An 18,538-nucleotide genomic window follows, 5' to 3' on the forward strand; every position below is an offset into this window, starting at 1 on the left:
AAACAATTAGTTAATAGTACAAGATGTATATGAAAGCATTCTTAATGGGGTGATACACACTTTAAGAGCTTTGGGAGCTCAGAGAAGAGGGAAATCAATAACGCATATAGTATTCCAGGAAGGCTTTGGCTTGAGGGAGCATGCAGTTTATATTTTGGAGTGGAAGGTTTTAAGGCTGTGTTTATCCTGAGGCATTGGCAGTGTCTCTCTAAATATATGGCACTCACAGGATAGAAGAGGCCATAACACACAACAGTGTCTACTAGCTGTCCATTTCCCATAATACACAATGTCTACACTGTTGGGGAATTTCCCAACTGGTATCCATGTGAGCCAATGTACCAAAAATCATAGAAAAATTATTAGATAACAAATCTTCTTTATGTCCTTCTAAACACATAATAAGAACAAATGGTAGCAACCTTCCTTTGCAGGACTCTCCTTAAATGGTTCTAATACAAATCACATTACATTGAAGTTCTGGCAGGGTATTCATTAGAACACCTCTAAAGTCTGCGTGGAGGGCTTAATAGGTAAAACAAGTAATAGGAATTAGCCAGTCATTCTATAATTGAACTTACCATGAACTTTTTTCTAGATTTAGGTAAAATTTCTGGAGACACTCTCTTTGCTACACAACAGAATACCACCCAGACGAGTATATATCTTGTCAACATTTATAGTTTCCAAAACAACATTTATCTAGTATTTAACAAATATATATTTATAATGATAACAGACATTAATTCAGATCAGAATTAAATAGCAAATGCTATAAAACTTGGATTAAATGAGATTTATTGAGTTTCTGCACAATAAAGTGTTAAACTGAAATCCTTTTCTCCTCTTTCAGTTCTTCATTAGAAAATATTGACCCACTTTACAATTTTACACACACACACACACACACACACACACACACACACACACACGCCCCTAATTTTTACTGAGCAACTATTCTAAGCACTCTGGTAGCCTTATTTCTGCTTCAATCAGGGCAGCTGGGTGCCTATAACTGTATCATTCTTTGAATTCTTTGAAGATGGTGTAATCATTGATTCATTGTGTGTATCGTCGCCACCTTTGGTCACTGTCAACTTAAAAGTGGGTAATAAGACGGCATGGGTAATATCTGAAGGGAAATGTTCATGTGTGAGTGGTATTTCAGGCCAGGGGATTTTTTTTTTTTTAAGATTTTATTTATTTATTTGACAGAGAGAGACAAGCGAGAGAGAGAACACAAGCAGGGGGAGAGGGAGTGGAAGAAGCAGGCTCTCCGTGGAGCAGGGAGCCCGATGCGGGGCTCGATCCCAGGACCCCGGGATCATGACCTAAGCCGAAGGCAGACGCTTAACGACTGAGCCACCCCAGGGGAAATTGAGCGGACCGTGTAGTGTCTTTGCTAGGTGAGGAGGGATCTGTGAACGGTGCACCACAATGAGGAGGGACAGGAGAATACCTGTTTTCATGGACAGGGACGCCTATGTCAGAGGTCAATGCCCTGCTCTTCCAGAAAGGCAGCAAATGGGATGACTACTGCACTCGCTAAGAAGACGACATTGTAACAACAGGCAGTGTATCAGTCAACACATACTGTTGTTGCTCTACAATATGTAGAGCATATTGTATGCTATGCCAAAGAATGTATTTAACAAAACAAAATTTAAATCCCTAATGACATTTCTTTCTTCGTAACTTGTCCTTTTTATCTTAAAATTTGAACTATCAGAAGAAACCTATTGGGGGTTTCTTTCCATGGTACCAGGAATAGGATTACTGTTGATTTAAAGTTGCTGGTGAGTGCTCCCATGAAGAGAAAGGAAAGGCTCAGGCCCCATAACACTATCTGTGGTCCTGTTGAGCAAAAGAAGGCCTTCTTCAGATCAAGGCCAAGAGAGATTAGTACGGAGAGTATACCTCCTCCCCTCCCTCTCAAAAAACCCACCTGGCTAAGTCCTGTTTCACCTAGAGCGTTACCTTGAATCATGGAACCTTAGCTGATGGAATAAAGCTCCCTAAGGTAGATTTTCCCTTGCCTGTTTCAATTGTTTTAAATTGTTCTACACCTGAGAAGAGACATTTAATCAAATCTGGACAGAATTTCGGGGCAGAGAAATGTGTTCTGAAATGTAGAAAGATGGACTGCCTTTGGATATTGTCATAAGATACATTAAAATTATAGCTATAAAGACGATGCTTATAACTGGTTAACTATACTTTAAGTTTTAGAGAAAGGGTTTCCTACCAGATTGGTCATGCATTTTTTTATATATATGTAATGCACAAATACATCTGTCTATATTATATGGTATAATTTAGATAGCTATATACAAATTAAATATATGTGGACACTAAATTCTTCTGTACGTTCTTCTCTGCATTTCCATGCTCCTAAGGTGTCAGGCCTCATATGTTGGGATTGAGACACTGGACCATCAGCCCCTGCATTTCCTTAAGTTAGGATATCTGAGCAGGATCTTCCAAATGTAGTATGTTGAATGGGAACAAATTTATTTTAAATTATTTTGAAAATAGAGGGGGCAGAGCAAGATGGTGGAGGAGTAGGAGACCCGGATTTCATCTGGTGTCAGGAATTCAGCTGAATAGGGATCAAACCATTCTGAACACCTATGAACTCAACAGGAGACTGAAGAAGAGAGTAGCAACAACTCTCTGAACAGAGAAGCGACCACTTACTGAAAGGTAGGACGTGCAGAGAAGTGAATCCGAGGCGATATTCGGGAGGATAGATGGCGGGGGAGGGGGCCTCCGTCGGCTGCTTCTGGCAAGTGATAGAGCCGCGGAACACAAAATTGGAACTTTTAGAAGTCGGCTCCGCTGAGGGACCGCTGAGGGACGTTGCTCCAGTAGCTAACTGGGAGGTGGAACCCTTGCGGGACACTGTGGTCTCAGGACCCTCGGGGTCACAGAAGGACCAGGGGTGCCTGAGTGCAGCAGAGCTCCCAAGTATTAGAGCAGGGAAGACGGCTGGAGAGACGGAGCCTAGGCGCGGGCTCTCAGCTCGGGGTTGCCATAAACTGTGATCGGCAACACAGTCGGGCCATTGCTCTTCCAGCAGGGACCCAACAAGCGGCAGATCCGGGGAGACTCCCCTTCCTCCCCCGGAAGGAGCGGCGCAGGAGCGCACCACAGATATCTGCTGGGTTTGGAGACTCCACACGGAGTCGGGTGCCAGAGATAGAAACGCTCGGTCACAGGCCGGGTGAGCACGGAGTGCCGCTGGAGACCGGGGAGACGGGAGTGACTGACTGCTTTTCTCTGGGGGCGCACTGAGGAGCGGGGCCCTGAGTTCTCAGCTCCTCTGGGTGGAGATTGGGAGGCCACCATTTTCACCCTGGTCCTCCAAAGCTGTACCGAGAGCTTGCAGGGCACAAAGGCTCCTGAGAGCAAACCCGAGCAGCTTGCTTAGCCCGGACCGACAAGGGTGGGGCAATTCCGCCTCCGGCAAAGACATTTGGGAACCACAGCAACAGGCCACTCCCCCAGAAGATCAGCAGGAACAGCCAGCAAGCCAAGACCAAGTTTACCAATCAAGGAGAACGGGAGAACTCCAGCGCTAGTGGAATATTGCACATAGAATACAAGGCTTTTTTTACCATGATTCATTAGTTTTTCAAAGTTAATGTTTTTAACTGTTTTTTTTTAATTTTTCTTTTTCCCTTTTTCAACCAACATCTTATCAATCCCTTTTTTAAAAAAACATTTTTTATTTTTCATTTTTAGAGTCATATTTTATCCCTTCATAGTAGTTATCCTTATTTTTGGCATATATATATATATATATATATATATATATATAAGTTGTTCTCTCTTTAAAATTTTGAGATATAGTTTCTTCTAACAGATCAAAATATACCCTAAATCAATAGTGTATGGCTTTATTCTAGTCTCCTGCCTGAACCATTCTCTCCCTTTTTTTTTCTTTTTTTTAAAATCTTCTTCTTTCTGTTTTCAAACTTCTTATCAATTCCTTTTATAAAATCTTTTATAATTTTCATCTTTACAGTCATCTTCCATCCCTTCATTGTATCAAACCTTATTTTGTACATAGGTAAGTCTTTCTTCCTTTAAAATTTTAGGAGGCACTTTTTTCTAACAGACCAAAGTACACCCAAAATCTAGTGTGTGGCACTGATCTATGCACTAGCCTGATCATATTTGATCATATTCTGTTTTATTTTTGTATTGTTCTGTTTTTGTTTTTATCTTTTTCTTTTTGTTTTCTTTCTTTTCTCTTTCTTTTTTCTTTCTTTCCCTTTTTTTTCCCCTGGTGTCAGGTCTTTTCTGATCTGTATAGAGTATATTTGCTGGGGACGTTGTTAACCTCTTAGCATTTTGTTCTCTCATTCATCTATTCTCCTCTGGACAAAATGACAAAACGAAAAAAATCACCTCAGCAAAAAGAACAAGAGGTAGTACCTTCAGCCAGGGACCTACTCAATGCGGACAGTAGTATGATGTTGGACCTAGATTTCAGAATCATGACTTTAAAGATAGTAGCTGGCTTGAAAAAAGCGTGGAAGTTATTAGAGAAACCCTTTCTGGAGAAATAAAAGAACTAAAATCTAACCAAGTCGAAATCAAAAAGGCTATTAATGAGGTGCAATCAAAAATGGGGGCACTAACTGCTAGGATAAATGAGGCAGAAGAGAGAATCAGCGATATAGAAGACCAAATGATGGAAAATAAAGAGGCTGAGAAAAAGAGAGATAAACAACTACAGGACCACGAGGACAGAATTCGAGAGATAAGTGACACGATAAGATGAAACAACATTAGAATGATTGGGATCCCAGAAGAAGGAGAAAGAGAGAGAGGGGCAGAAGTTATTTTGGAGCAAATAATAGCAGAGAACTTCCTTAATGTGAGGAAGGAAATAGGCATCAAAATCCAGGAGGCAGAGAGAACCCCTCTCAAAATCAATAAATAATAGGTCAACACCCCGACATCTAATAGTAAAACTTATGCATCTCAGAGACAAAGAGAAAATCCTGAAAGCAGCTCGGGAGTAGAGATATGTAACCTACAATGGTAGAAATATTAGATTGGCAACAGACCTATCCACAGAGAACTGGCAGGCCAGAAAGGACTGGCATGATATGTTCAGAGCACTAAAAACGAGAAAAATATGCAGCCAATAATACTATATCCAGCTAGGCTCTCATTGAAAATTGAAGGAGATAAAAAGCTTCCAGGACAAACAAAAACTAAAGGAATTTGCAAACACAAAACCAGCCCTCCAAGAAATATTCAAAGAGGTCCTCAAAGCAAAGAGAGACCCTAAAAGCAGCATAGATCAGACAGGAACACAGACAATATACAGTAACAGTCACCTTACAGGGAATACAATGGCACTAAATTCATACCTTTCAATAGTTACCCTGAATGTAAATGGGCTGAATGCCCCAATCAAAAGACACAGGCTATCAGACTGGATTAAAAAACAAGACCCATCAATATGCTGTCTGTAAGAGACTCATTTTAGACCCAAAGTCACCCCCAGATTGAAAGTGAAGGGGTGGAAAACCATTTACCATGCTAATGGACACCAAAAGAAATCTGGGGTGGCAATCCTTATATCAGACAAATTAGATTTTAAAACAAAGACTGTAATAAGAGATGAAGCAGGGCACTATATCCTACTTAAAGGGTCTAGTCAACAAGAACACCTAACAATTGTAAATATCTATGCCCCTAACTTGGGAGCAGCCAATTATATAAGGTAATTAATAACAAAAGCAAAGAAACACATTGACAACAATACAATAATAGTGGAGGACTTTAACACCCCCCTGACTGAAATGGACAGATCATCTAAGCAAAAGATCAACAAGGAAATAAAGACTGTAAATGACACACTGGACCAAACGGACTTCACAGACATATTCAGAACATTCCATCCCAAAGCAATGGAATGCACATTCTTCTCTAGTGCCCATGGAACATTCTCCAGAATGGATCACATCCTAGGTCACAAATCAGGTCTCAACTGCTACCAAAAGATTGGGAATATTCCCTGCATATTTTCAGACCACAATGCTTTGAAACCAGAACTCAATCACAAGAGGAAAGTCGGAAAGAACTCAAATACATGGAGGCTAAAGAGCATCCTACTAAAGACTGAATGGGTCAACCAGGAAATTAAAGAAGAATTTAAAAAATTCATGGAAACCAATGAACATGAAAACACAACTGTTCAAAATCTTTGGGATACAGCAAAGGCAGTCCTGAGAGGAAAGTATATAGCAATACAAGCCTTTCTCAAGAAACAAGAAAGGTCTCAAATACACAACCTAACCCTACACCTAAAGGAGCTGGAGAAAGAACATCAAATAAAGCCTAAACCCAGCAGGAGAAGAGAAATAATCAAGATCAGAGCAGAAATCAATGAAATAGAAACCAAAAGAACAGTAGAACAGATCAACGAAACTAGGAGCTGGTTCTTTGAACGAATAAACAAGATTGATAAACCCCTGGCCAGACTTATCAAAAAGAAAAGAGAAATGAACCAAATCAACAAAATCATGAATGAAAGAGGAGAGATCACAACCAACACCAAAGAAATACAAACAATTATAAGAACATATTATGAGCAACTCTATGCCAGCAAATTAGATAACCTGGAAGAAATGGGTGCATTCCTAGAGATGAATCAACTATCAAAATTGAATGAGGAAGAAACAGAAAACCTGAACAGACCTGTAACCACTAAGGAAATTGAAGCAGTCATCAAAAATCTCCCAAATAACAAAAACCCAGGGCCAGATGGCTTCCCAGGGGATTTCTATCAGACATTTAAAGAAGAATTAATACCTATTCTCCTGAAACTGTTCCAAAAAATAGAAATGGAAGGAAAACTTCCAAAGTCATTTTATGAGGCCACCATTACCTTGATCCCAAAACCAGACAAAGACTCCATCAAAAAGGAGAATTATACACCAATATCCTTGATGAACATGGATGCGAAAATTCTCACCAAAATACTAGCCAATAGGATCCAACAGTACATTAAAAGGATTATCCACCACGACCAAGTGGGATTTATCCCTGGGCTGCAATGCTGGTTCTACATCTGCAAATCAATCAACATGATACAATACATTAACAAAAGAAAGAACAAGAATCATATGATCCTCTCAATAGATGCAGAAAAAGCATTTGACAAAGTACAGCATCCTTTCTTGATCAAAACTCTTCAGAGTATAGGGATAGAGGGTACATACCTCAATATCATAAAAGCCATCTATGAAAAACCTACAGCGAATATCATTCTCAATGGGGAAAAGCTGAGAGCTTTCCCTCTAAGGTCAGGAATGCGGCAGGGATGTCCACTCTCACCACTGCTATTCAACATAGTATTAGAAGTCCCAGCCACAGCAATCAGACAACAAAAAAAATCAAAGGCATCCAAATCGGCATAGAGGAAGTCAAACTCTCACTCTTTGCAGATGATATGATACTGTATGTGGAAAACCCAAAAGACTCCACCCCAAAACTGCTAGAACTCATACAGGAATTCAGTAAAGTAGCAGGATATAAAATCAATGCACAGAAATCAGTGGCATTCCTATACACCAACAACAAGACAGAAGAGAGACAAATCAAGGAGTCGATCCCATTTACAATCGCACCCAAAACCGTAAGACACCTAGGAATAAATTTAATCAAAGAGGCAAAGGATCTGTACTCAGAAAACTATAAATTACTCATGAAAGAAATTGAAGAAGACACAAAGAAATGGAAAAACGTTCCATGCTCATGGATTGGGAGAACCAACATTGTGAAGATGTCAATGCTACCTAGAGCAATCTACACATTCAATGCAATCCCCATCAAAATACCATCCACTTTTTTCAAAGAAATGGAACAAAGAATCCTAAAATTTGTATGGAACCAGAAGAGACCCCGAAGAGCCAGAGGAATGTTGAAAAAGAAAAGCAAAGCTGGCGGCATCACAATTCCGGACTTCCAGCTCTATTACAAAGCTGTCATTATCAAGACAGTATGGTACTGGCACAAAAACAGACACATAGATCAATGGAACAGAATAGAGAACCCAGAAATGGACCCTCAACTCTATGGTCAACTTATCTTTGACAAAGCAGGAAAGAATGTCCAATGGAAAAAAGACAGTCTCTTCAACAAATGGTGTTGGGAAAATTGGACAGCCACATGCAGAAGAATGAAACTGGACCATTTCCTTACACCACACACAAAAAGAGACTCCAAATGGTTGAAAGACCTAAACGTGAGACAGGAGTCCATCCAAATCCTAAAGGAGAACACAGGTAGCAACCTCTTCAACCTCAGCCGCAGCAACGTCTTCCTAGAAACATAGCCAAAGGCAAGGGAAGGAAGGGCAAAAATGAACTTTTGGGATTTCATCAAGATAAAAAGCTTTTGCACAGCAAAAGAAACAGTCCACAAAACCAAAAGACAACCGAAAGAATGGGAGAAGATATTTGCAAATGATGTATCAGATAAAGGGCTAGTATCGAAAATCTATAAAGAACTTATCAAACTCAACACCCAAAGAACAAATAATCCAATCAAGAAATGGGCAGAAGACATGAACAGACATTTTTCCAAAGAAGACATCCAAATGGCCAACAGACACATGAAAAAGTGCTCAACATCGCTCGGCATCAGGGAAATCCAAGTCGAAACCTCAATGAGATACCACCTCACACCATTCAGAATGGCTAAAATTTACAAGTCAGGAAATGACAGATATTAGCGGGGATGTGGAGAAAGGGGAACCCTCCTACACTGTTGGTGGGAATGCAAGCTGGTGCAACCACTCTGGAAAACAGTATGGAGGTTCCTCAAACAGTTGAAAATAGAGCTACCATACGATCCAGCAATTGCACTACTGGGTATTTACCCCAAAGATACAAACGTAGGGATCCAAAGGGGTACATGCACCCCAATGTTTATAGAAGCAACGTCCACCATAGTCAAAGTGTGGCAAGAGCCAAGATGTCCATCTACAGATGAATGGATAAAGAAGATTTGGTATATATACACAATGGAATATTATGCAGCCATCAAAAGGAATGAGATCCTGCCATTTGCAACGATGTGGATAGAACTGGAGGGTGTTATGCTGAGTGAAATAAGTCAATCAGAGAAAGACATGTATCATGTGACCTCACTGATATGAGGAATTCTTCATCTCAGGAAACAAACTGAGGGTTGCTGGAGTGGTGGGGGGTGGGAGGGAGGGGTGGCTGGGTGATAGACATTGGGGAGGGTATGTGCTATGGTGAGCGCTGTGAATTGTGCAAGACTGTTGAATCACAGATCTGTACTTCTGAAACAAATAATGCAACATATGTTAAAAAAAAAGAAAAAGAAGATAGCAGGAGGGGAAGAATGAAGGGGAGTAAGTCGGAGGGGGAGACGAACCATGAGAGACGGTGGAGTCTGAAAAAGAAACTGAGGGTTCTAGAGGGGAGGAGGGTGGGGGATGGGTTAGCCTGGTGATGGGTATTAAAGAGGGCACATTCTGCGTGGAGCACTGGGTGTTATGCACAAACAATGAATCATGGAACACTACATCAAGAACTAATGATGTAATGTATGGTGATTAACAAAACAATAAAAAAATATTAATTTGAAAATACATATAGGAACTTTTAAAACCATAATAGCAATGTGTTTACTCATGAGTCAGGGATCCAAAATCAACTCTGAAGAAAACAGAGAGATATAATTAAAAATTAGGTATTCAAAGTGAAGGAAATAGGGTAATTACGAAAGATTTGGGGACAAGCATTTAAACAGAAAATCCTGGTCCAGCAAAGGGTCACTTCTCTGCGATGCAAGAATTCAAGGGTTGAGAAATACCTGAGTTATTGTGATAAGAAACCTAGGTTGGTCAGGTGTCCTGTTCGTATTGGTGCCCTTTAGAAGCAATGTACCTATCCAGCATTCCTGCCACCGGAATGCAAGCCATCTCTATCATCATTACAGTGCAGGCCTTCGGTGCTCGTTGGAATCACCTCAAAAGAGCAAGAAGAGTTGGATTGCGAGAATGTCATCAAAAGATATCATGCTACTTTGTCCATTTGTCTGTCTTACTTTTAGACTCATGTTTACCAGTGCAGGAGACCTCAGCCAGAGGCTCGGCTGCTGCAGCCGTGCTGTCCGAAAACATAAACGCAGTGCATCCAGCCGCCTGATGGGGTTCTCTGCTAATTGGAGAAGTCTGCTCTGGCCCCTTGTCACCAGTTGGCAGACGGAACAGTCTGGGCTGGAGCTGATTCCCAGAGTCAGGCATTCATTTATCTCCATGATAACAGGGTATGTGTAGAGAGAGGTAGCAAAGAAAGCAGAGGGTGGCTGCAGGTGAGGTGGGGACGGTACTAATGCCCCAGTATCAAGGACATGCTGCATGTTGGGGCTTGGCGGTTTAGTCCTCTCTCCAAAGTTTAGTCACTAATTATAAACAACTCTCTTTTGTTATGGATGCATTTGATCAGTGCGCTGATTTTTTTAAGAAATATGTTCTCATCTCAACCAAGTTCCAAACGCTAACGTATCAATGTCAGAAACTGCAGTCAAGCACAACCTGTCCCCAAATCCCAGCCCCTTGAAACACGATGGCTCATTAATAACTTAAAAAGGATGATGACACTGATACTATTTATAGGGCCCTGCCAGGCAGGTCTGCCAGCGTTAAAGAAATTAACATGGAGAAATTGTCAACTGGAAAACATTAGTGTTTATCAACAGATCAATCAAACTTCAACAACTGTAAACTGTGCTTTTAGCTAAGTGAAACATATTGACAATGACAGCCACTTACCCACCTTGCTGGGGAGCCCTATATTCCCATGTCGGCCCCAAACCAGGCAGACTGTCCCTTTGACACTGCAGCCATGATCCCACTACACAGCTGCCTTTTAGGGAAGAGTCGGCCTGCCTCTCTCCCATATCCGGGGGCAAACCGGCACGACTGGGTGGTGGTCTCAGTTGTGTATTAATTAGTTTTGACTGCCAGTTTGGAAAGTCTCAAGCAGACTAAATTAAATATCGAGGTTAGTGGCTCCAGGAGCCAAAATTCTAGATTTATGTATACTTGATGAAAGGAAGACGCTATGATTTAAGGAGTTTTTCTTGGTTCTCTCATCCTTTTAAAGCAATGCTTGACTCTCATTGTTGTATATTTAGAGATGGTTCTATTTTCATTTCTGGGATACATCGGTGATGATGACATGGCTTCGGAACCTGAACAAAGCTGGAGAGCTCTGATAGGCTGCTGGTGATGTCATCCCTGTGCCTCTATGCCCAGGAAAAGCACCAGGGACTGACTGTTTTCCTGACTTTTCTTTTTTTTCTTTCTTTTTTTTTTCCTTTTTCTTTCTTCTTCTTCTTTTTTCCCCCCAAATATGAAATCCCACTTTCACACTAACAGCGCGTCTGGAGTTTCATATCCTAGCAACATTATCACTACAGGTAGCCGGTGACCGTTCCACACTGTCCGGCACTGCTGTGGCTTGATGCACAGTTTCAGCTCTCACGGAGAGGATTTTGTGCTGCATCACACTGAATACTGCTGCTCCGTAATTTCTTGTCATTACAGCAAACCCTTTCACGTGCTCCCTTTCTGTAACCCAGATGATCAACACCTGTCAAATTCGACCACTCGCACAAATCCCAAACACAGGAGCCCAACAGCGGCGGGAGAGCTTGAAAACCAGGGGAAAAAAAAAAAAGATGGTTAGGGTACCTAGCTTCAAAATGAGGATAGCCTCAGCTCATCCCACAGTGTTCTTATGTTTCATAAAGCCTCACCAATTACCACCTTTTGTTCTTTTTATACCTACATTCCTAAAACTGCAGGATACTGGAAATGGTGTTTTTACTGGCACTGGAGTGGGAAGGCCTGCGGGCACCTGGAGTGGGATAAAAGGAGAGCTCTTGGTCCCTATTTAGAGAGGCTTATTTTTGTGATCAATGTGCAACAAATGTCATATTCTTTTAAAACAAAACAAAACAAAACACCACCAATCTTGCCACGTTAGTTTTGACATCGCAGGTAACACCCTCTCTGAGCCCCACGGTCTCATCTATTAAGTGAGACAATAAAACACACCTGACTGGGAGTCTGTGCCCACTCAGAGCTCCGCTGTATCTAGGGCACACAGCGAATCACAGGAGCAAAACCAAAATCTGCTCCTGCCGATTAGAGTCCATGCTTTGTGACACGAGCAAATAAAGGTAACAAGGGAAGGTAAAAAGTAAACAAACAGGACAAAAAGGAAGTTGAGAATCGTGGAACACTGTCCTTGGCAGGCCAGGGGGTCAGGATACTCCCAGCTCGAGCGCCCCCCCTTCCCTGTGCCATCACAGCTGGTTTTTACCCTGGAGTAAAATCTACATTGCTAGAGTCTGAGGAGAGATGGAGGGATCCTTGAGTAACTTTACAAACCAAAATTAAAAAAAAAAAAATCAGATGTGTCTCTACCTGGTGCAAAAGAGCTTGGAGAGTCTGAAGCCAACCCCTCCCTACAGCAGTTCTGTGCAGGAAATTTAGCAGGTCCAGGAGGCTCTGAAAAAGGAAGCTAGCAGTTGTAAATGGATGTTTGCAAAACACTGTTCTGACTTCTGTGGAAACTACAAAGTAAATATATCAGTCATGGACCTTGGCCTCAAGACTCACGATCCAATTTTAATATCCTAACTTAAATTTATAAAAAGTAAATGAAAATAATTGTTCAAAATGCAAATATGAGTTCAAGATAACAGGAGACACGTCAAAAGGCAGCATGTGATTGTGACATGGACTATACATATAAGTATTTTATAGGAATTCAAAAGAGAAAGATTGTACCCCTTAAACAAAATGGCCAGAAAAGGCTGGATTAAAGCATATGGGCTACCCTCTGGGTTTACAGAGGTTGGGTTTGATGTGGATAAACAAGTAGAAGAGAGAGGGGATGTTCAAGAGAGCAGGGAAAGTGTGAGTGACAGCAGACTAGAGCCACGGCTGCCTTCAGGAAGTGGCAGAAGAACAAAACGTGTGTAAAGGTGTGGAGGAAAATATAATGGACAAGTGAGAAGGGTTCTGGTTAGGGACAGCGGACCCTAGACGGTAAATCTAGGATTGTGCATTTAACATGGAAGAATTTTGTGGGTCTGTAGTGTTCCATATGGAACATACGAGAATATATACACTGGTTCCTTGCTTTCTGCCCTTCACATATCTTTGACACTATACGTCATTACCCACCTCCTTCTGGAGAGTAAGGCCTGGCCCAGATTCCAAAAACTCATCACTAAATCCCATCTTAACACTTCAGCTTTCAATGTGTTCAATAATTGCACATTCTAATATTCACAGATTGTTATAATTTTTTTCGGAATGAAAGATGTCCTTGTTTCTGCTTATTTCAGTGTCCCATGTTGTTTTGATGTGGAAAAAAAAGGTATTTTAAAAATTGTGAAAAAGTTCACTCAATGTAAACTAATGTATGTGTATAATGCTGAAATAATGCACATTTTTTGAATTGGCTTGATTAGGAACTTCAGCATCATAATTGTTTTCATTCTGTACTCTCATGTTCATTTTCTAGTTAGATGTTATTTAGGATGCCATTCCTAACGTAACTCATCTTTCCCATCAGAGCAACGTACAGAGGCCCAGGTCTACAGGTTGCCAAAGAAACTACAGTGCATCCCAGAGAACAATGGAAACACTGCTGACCAGAGTGGGACCGTGCAGGTCACAAAACAGAAGATCCTCCTGCCTCGTTTTCCTTTTGAAATGTCCTAACTCATTTTGAAGTTTTCACTGTTTTGGACCAAGTCTAGGCTTTATTTTTTGTTGCTTTTTATGTATTTATTTATTTATTTTAGATTTATCCAGCTCTTACCATTTCTCACTATCCAGTTAGACTAGTGGAGCATTTATTTAAAAAATGTTCTGATTGGTGCACCTGCGTGGCTCAGTTAAGTGTCTGCCTTAGCTCAGCTCATGATCTCAGGGTCCTGGGATCGAGTCCCACGGGGGCCTCCCTGCTCAGCGGGGGAGTCTGCTTCTCCTTCTCCCTCTGTCCCTCCCCTTGCCCATGTTCTCTCTCGCTCGCTCGCTCTAAAATAAATAATAAAATTTTTTAAAAAAATAAAAAATGTTCTGGTCACATAAATGAGCAAGACACCATCCCACTAGGAAGCAGATACTCCACATTACAGGGACTGTCTCAGTCTTAAGGGAACAACCCCTAAACTATGTGCCTGGCCAAATAAACTCTGTTTTAAATGACTGTTCCTGTCACATTGGACAAGCAGTTTTGAATCAATACCATCATTTCAGAATTAACTAAATGTAATACTTGCACTGATGCATTAAATGTTTCCAAGCAGGAATTTTCAAGCTCATTAGAGAAAAAGTGCTATGATCTTAGGGACAGACAGTATCTTCAAGTGACCTCTGCTTTCTGCATATCATAAGCAGATAGTCCCCAGCCTGACAAAGAGAGACCAGTTTATATATTAAAGTGCCTACAAACCACAAAAGCTACTTTATTCTATAAATAAAGCTCTATGTGTGGCTTGGAGAGAAGCCTTTCTAGTTTATTAAGAAAATTTACTCTTTTCAAGTCTGCCTTCCAAAGTAGCTGTTTTGCTTCTTATGAAAGGTTTATCCATCCCTTCCTTCTTTTTAAAGTTCTTCCTTCACTACATATTTATTGAGGGACTAATATGTAGCAGGCACTGTTAACACTGAGTGTATTCACTGGGTGAATAAAACAAATATCTTCTCTGCTCTCCTGCATTGTGCTGTGGGAGCAAAACAGGGCACAGTGACCTACAGAAGCAGACAGAGGAAACTTGTCATGTAGGTTGGTCAGAGGGAGTCTCTGTGAAGAGTGGACACTAAACTTACACATGAAGGCTCTCCTGGGAAGAGCAAAAGGAACAGGAGGCACAGAAACCCTGAATTAGAAAATAGTTTAGCAAGTGTGCCCAAAGGAAGTCCAAGGAAGGGGCTGGGGCCGAGTGAAGGAGGGGCAGAGAGGCATGAGATGAAGCTGGAAAGGAAAGCAAGGGTCTCATGGGCCAAGGCATGGAAGGTAAAATATAATTAAAAGTGAAAGGGGAAATGCTGAAGAATTTAAGGATATGAAGAATTTAGGGATGCAAAATGATCAGGCAACTATTGTAAAAGATTACTCTGCTTGTTATACAATGAATGCAATGCAGAGGCTAAGAATGTTAATAGGAGGAATAGTTACAAAATGTGATAGTCTGGGTGAGAGAGGACAGTGGTGGCTTGGAACTGGGTTAGAGCAGTGGAGATGCAGAGAAATATATGCATTGAAAATACACATGTACATGCACACTCCAGGACGTGCAGATGAACAGAGCTATGAATGAATGAGAGAGTATGAGAGAGAGAGGAATCAAACTGAGCAGATGGATAAATGGTGGAAGCCTTTCTGGATAAGGGTTGGGAGGAAACTGCACTAGGAAAAAGAAAGTTGAGAATGCCATTTGGATCCTCTCAACTTTGAGGTTCTGTGAGCCATCCAAGTGGCAACCTCGGAAGCAACTGCTATGCAAAAATCAGGAGCTCAAAGAGAGGTCAGGGTGGATTGAAACATGGGAGTCACCAACACAGAGATGCTACAGGGGAGGAAAAGTTCTTTCTCTACCCTCCTAGGTTCTCCAGCTGGAGCCCTGTAAACTGGACTGACAAAAGACAAATTAGTAAGAGAAAAGCATACATATTTATTTGATATAAGTTTTACGATACAGAAACCTTCATAAGGAAATAAAGACCCAAAGAAATGGGTAAATCTGAGTGCTGTTATACTAGGTTTGATGAAGAGTGGAAAGTTGTGGGAAAATGTAAGACAAAAGGGTATGAGCTAAGGGTAGTAAACTGGAGGACAGTGAGTAAGGTCTACTTCAGATTCCTCTCTAAATCACTCCATTTTCTGATATAAGGATGCTTCTTTACTCCAGGTATAGGAGGGACCTCTCACATGAGGGTCTTGTGACCTGCTTCAGGGAATATGATGAAGGTCAGAGAGTCCTTCTTACACCTGCTGTTTCTCAAATTCCTTCAGCTTAAAATAATCAGTAGGCTAAGGTGCCATATTTTGGGATAGTGTGCCCTGAACCCCATCAATGCCATTTAATAGCATGACAATGAATGAGATCCCCTAGGGGAAAAATGCAGAACAGAAGCACCTAGGACTGAGGGAATTCTAATATTTAGAAGCTGGGGAAATAAGCAGAAATTGAAAGAGGCTGAGGAAATGCGGCCAGAGAAGCAGAAAGAAAATTAGGAATGTGTAGTATCATAAAAGCCAAAACATGTAATGTTTTGAGAAAGAAAATAGTCAGTTTGGAAGAATGTTCTGTACAGCAAGGTAAGGTTAAAAAATTCCAATGGGCAGAGCCACTCCTGGTGTAGAAGTGGGGACATAAGCCAGCTGCAGTGACTTGAGGCCCATGGGCGATATTAAAGTCAAACCTGGAAAATTCCTCCAAGCCTATGTCACTACTTTACACATAGTTATATAATGTCCCAGAACTGGTCTGTTGGTTAACTTGGTGACAAAGATTCAAACTGTTTAACTGAACTTTTCAGTCATTCCTACTTGATAATTTCTTTGTGTGTCTAAATATATATTCAAACACAAGCAAACAGAAACCATTCAACGAAGGGGAACAAAACAACGTGTTCCCAAATGGAGAAGAAAGATTTGTATTTATTTATTTTATTTTTCTATTATTCAGCTTTTTGAATTTTATTGCTCAAATTCAGCAGATAATTGTTTAAGTCTCTACAAGAGTCACGCTGTGGAGTCTCAGCATGAAGTTGACTATACCAAAATGTGCAAAATTTGAACTCCCAAGGAAATTTAATCTCTTCATGTCATCAGACTCAAAACATCCAAAAGACTGGAGATTTACTTTTGTCTGCTGGACCTCTCACTATGTCAGTGAATCTCCTACTTCAAACAAAATAGGCAGGATTCTCAAAGTTGAAAAATATACGGGCCACATAAGTTTGGAACATTTGTAACATAAAACCAATTAAATGCACCCCCCACACACACACAAACACACATACAACACATCATCCCCAAGATGAGCCATCCAACTTCTAATAAAAACTTTTGCCAACAAGCAAGCTATGAAAGCAATGCACATTGTCTGCATAAAAGCCTTCTTTTGACGAGAAAATGACTATTAATAAGAACATGTCCATCTCTGGCATCAGGCTTGAAGAGACACAGGTCATAAATCTCTTTGATCTTCTTGCTAAAGCTAAAATCAAGCAAAGAAGCAAGTTCATTCATTTAAAAAAAATGCTTTTGATTGAAATGATTCCATTTAGTTACAAGTAATTTATCATGTTATTCTTTCCCTTCCCAGGTTTACTTTGTTTTCCCTTCTCGACTCCATCGTCACAGTTAAATCTTTGCGAAGGTTCCAGCTAGATGTTACTTTGGGGTTTCTTATTTGACCAGGGTCAGGCAAAACTTCCAAGAGAAATGTGTGTGTGGGGAGGTATAGTTTGCGGGGTGAGACAAACAACAATAAGAATTCATAAATTTTAAACAACAACAAAAAAATGTCTCTCGCAGTGCAGCCTGTAAGCCTCCACGCCTTGCTTTAGATGTGCCAACACTGCCCTCTCTTGCTCACTCACAGCCTACATTGAAACCTTGGTTTCCGTGCACAACCTTACAGATTCCAGCACCCCTCTTTCTTCCCCCTGCTCCCCGAAACTCATCATCAAAAACAGAATGCAGAGTTCTCACAAGGTTCTTCTCCAGTTGAATGTATTCACTTTTTAAATTAAATGTGCTGCCTTCCGTATTCCTGTTCCCTGCCTCCCTGCGCACTTGCTCCTGTCTTAATACAAAGCACCTCCGAGGAGCAAGTCTCTCACTAGCGAAGTCCCTTTGGAGATGTAATGCAAGCAGTCCTGGCAGGAGCGTCGGCATCTCCCCTTTCTGTAAGGAGGTCTAATTCTATTTCCAATACCCTTTGCGAATGCATTTACGTACTGCCACTCTGGATGCGAGGGGGAATCAGCGGTCCTTTATTGATCATCTCAACCAAACTTCCTTATTATCTGGGTCCCTGAGCTTCCTCGGTGAGAAGGATGGAAGCCAGAGGTTCACTGTGCAAAGTCAGAGGAGAGTCTGCATGCTGTCCACTCTACAGAGAAGGCAAGAAATTACCAAACACCCACGTGCATATCCTCTCGAGTTTTCAACAACAACAAAATTGAAAGAGCAATTTTTCTCTCAGTCTCTGAAAAATTCAGAGAAAGTGGGAGATGTTAAGGCTCAAGTCACTGATTGACACACTTAGTGATCCTGCTTGCTGCCCTGCATAGCATTTTGATTTTGGTCACACGAGTCAGAATCACAGGACAGAGAGAAGTGTTAAAAACAAAATGCTCATTTGAGTCCTTTTACAGGTAAGATTTGGAACTCTCACTGTCGCTCACTCCGGGTTGCGAGGTATTCTCTCAGTGCTTCCG

This window comes from Zalophus californianus, chromosome 14, assembly GCF_009762305.2.
Source record: "Zalophus californianus isolate mZalCal1 chromosome 14, mZalCal1.pri.v2, whole genome shotgun sequence".
Taxonomy (NCBI): Eukaryota; Metazoa; Chordata; class Mammalia; order Carnivora; family Otariidae; genus Zalophus; species Zalophus californianus.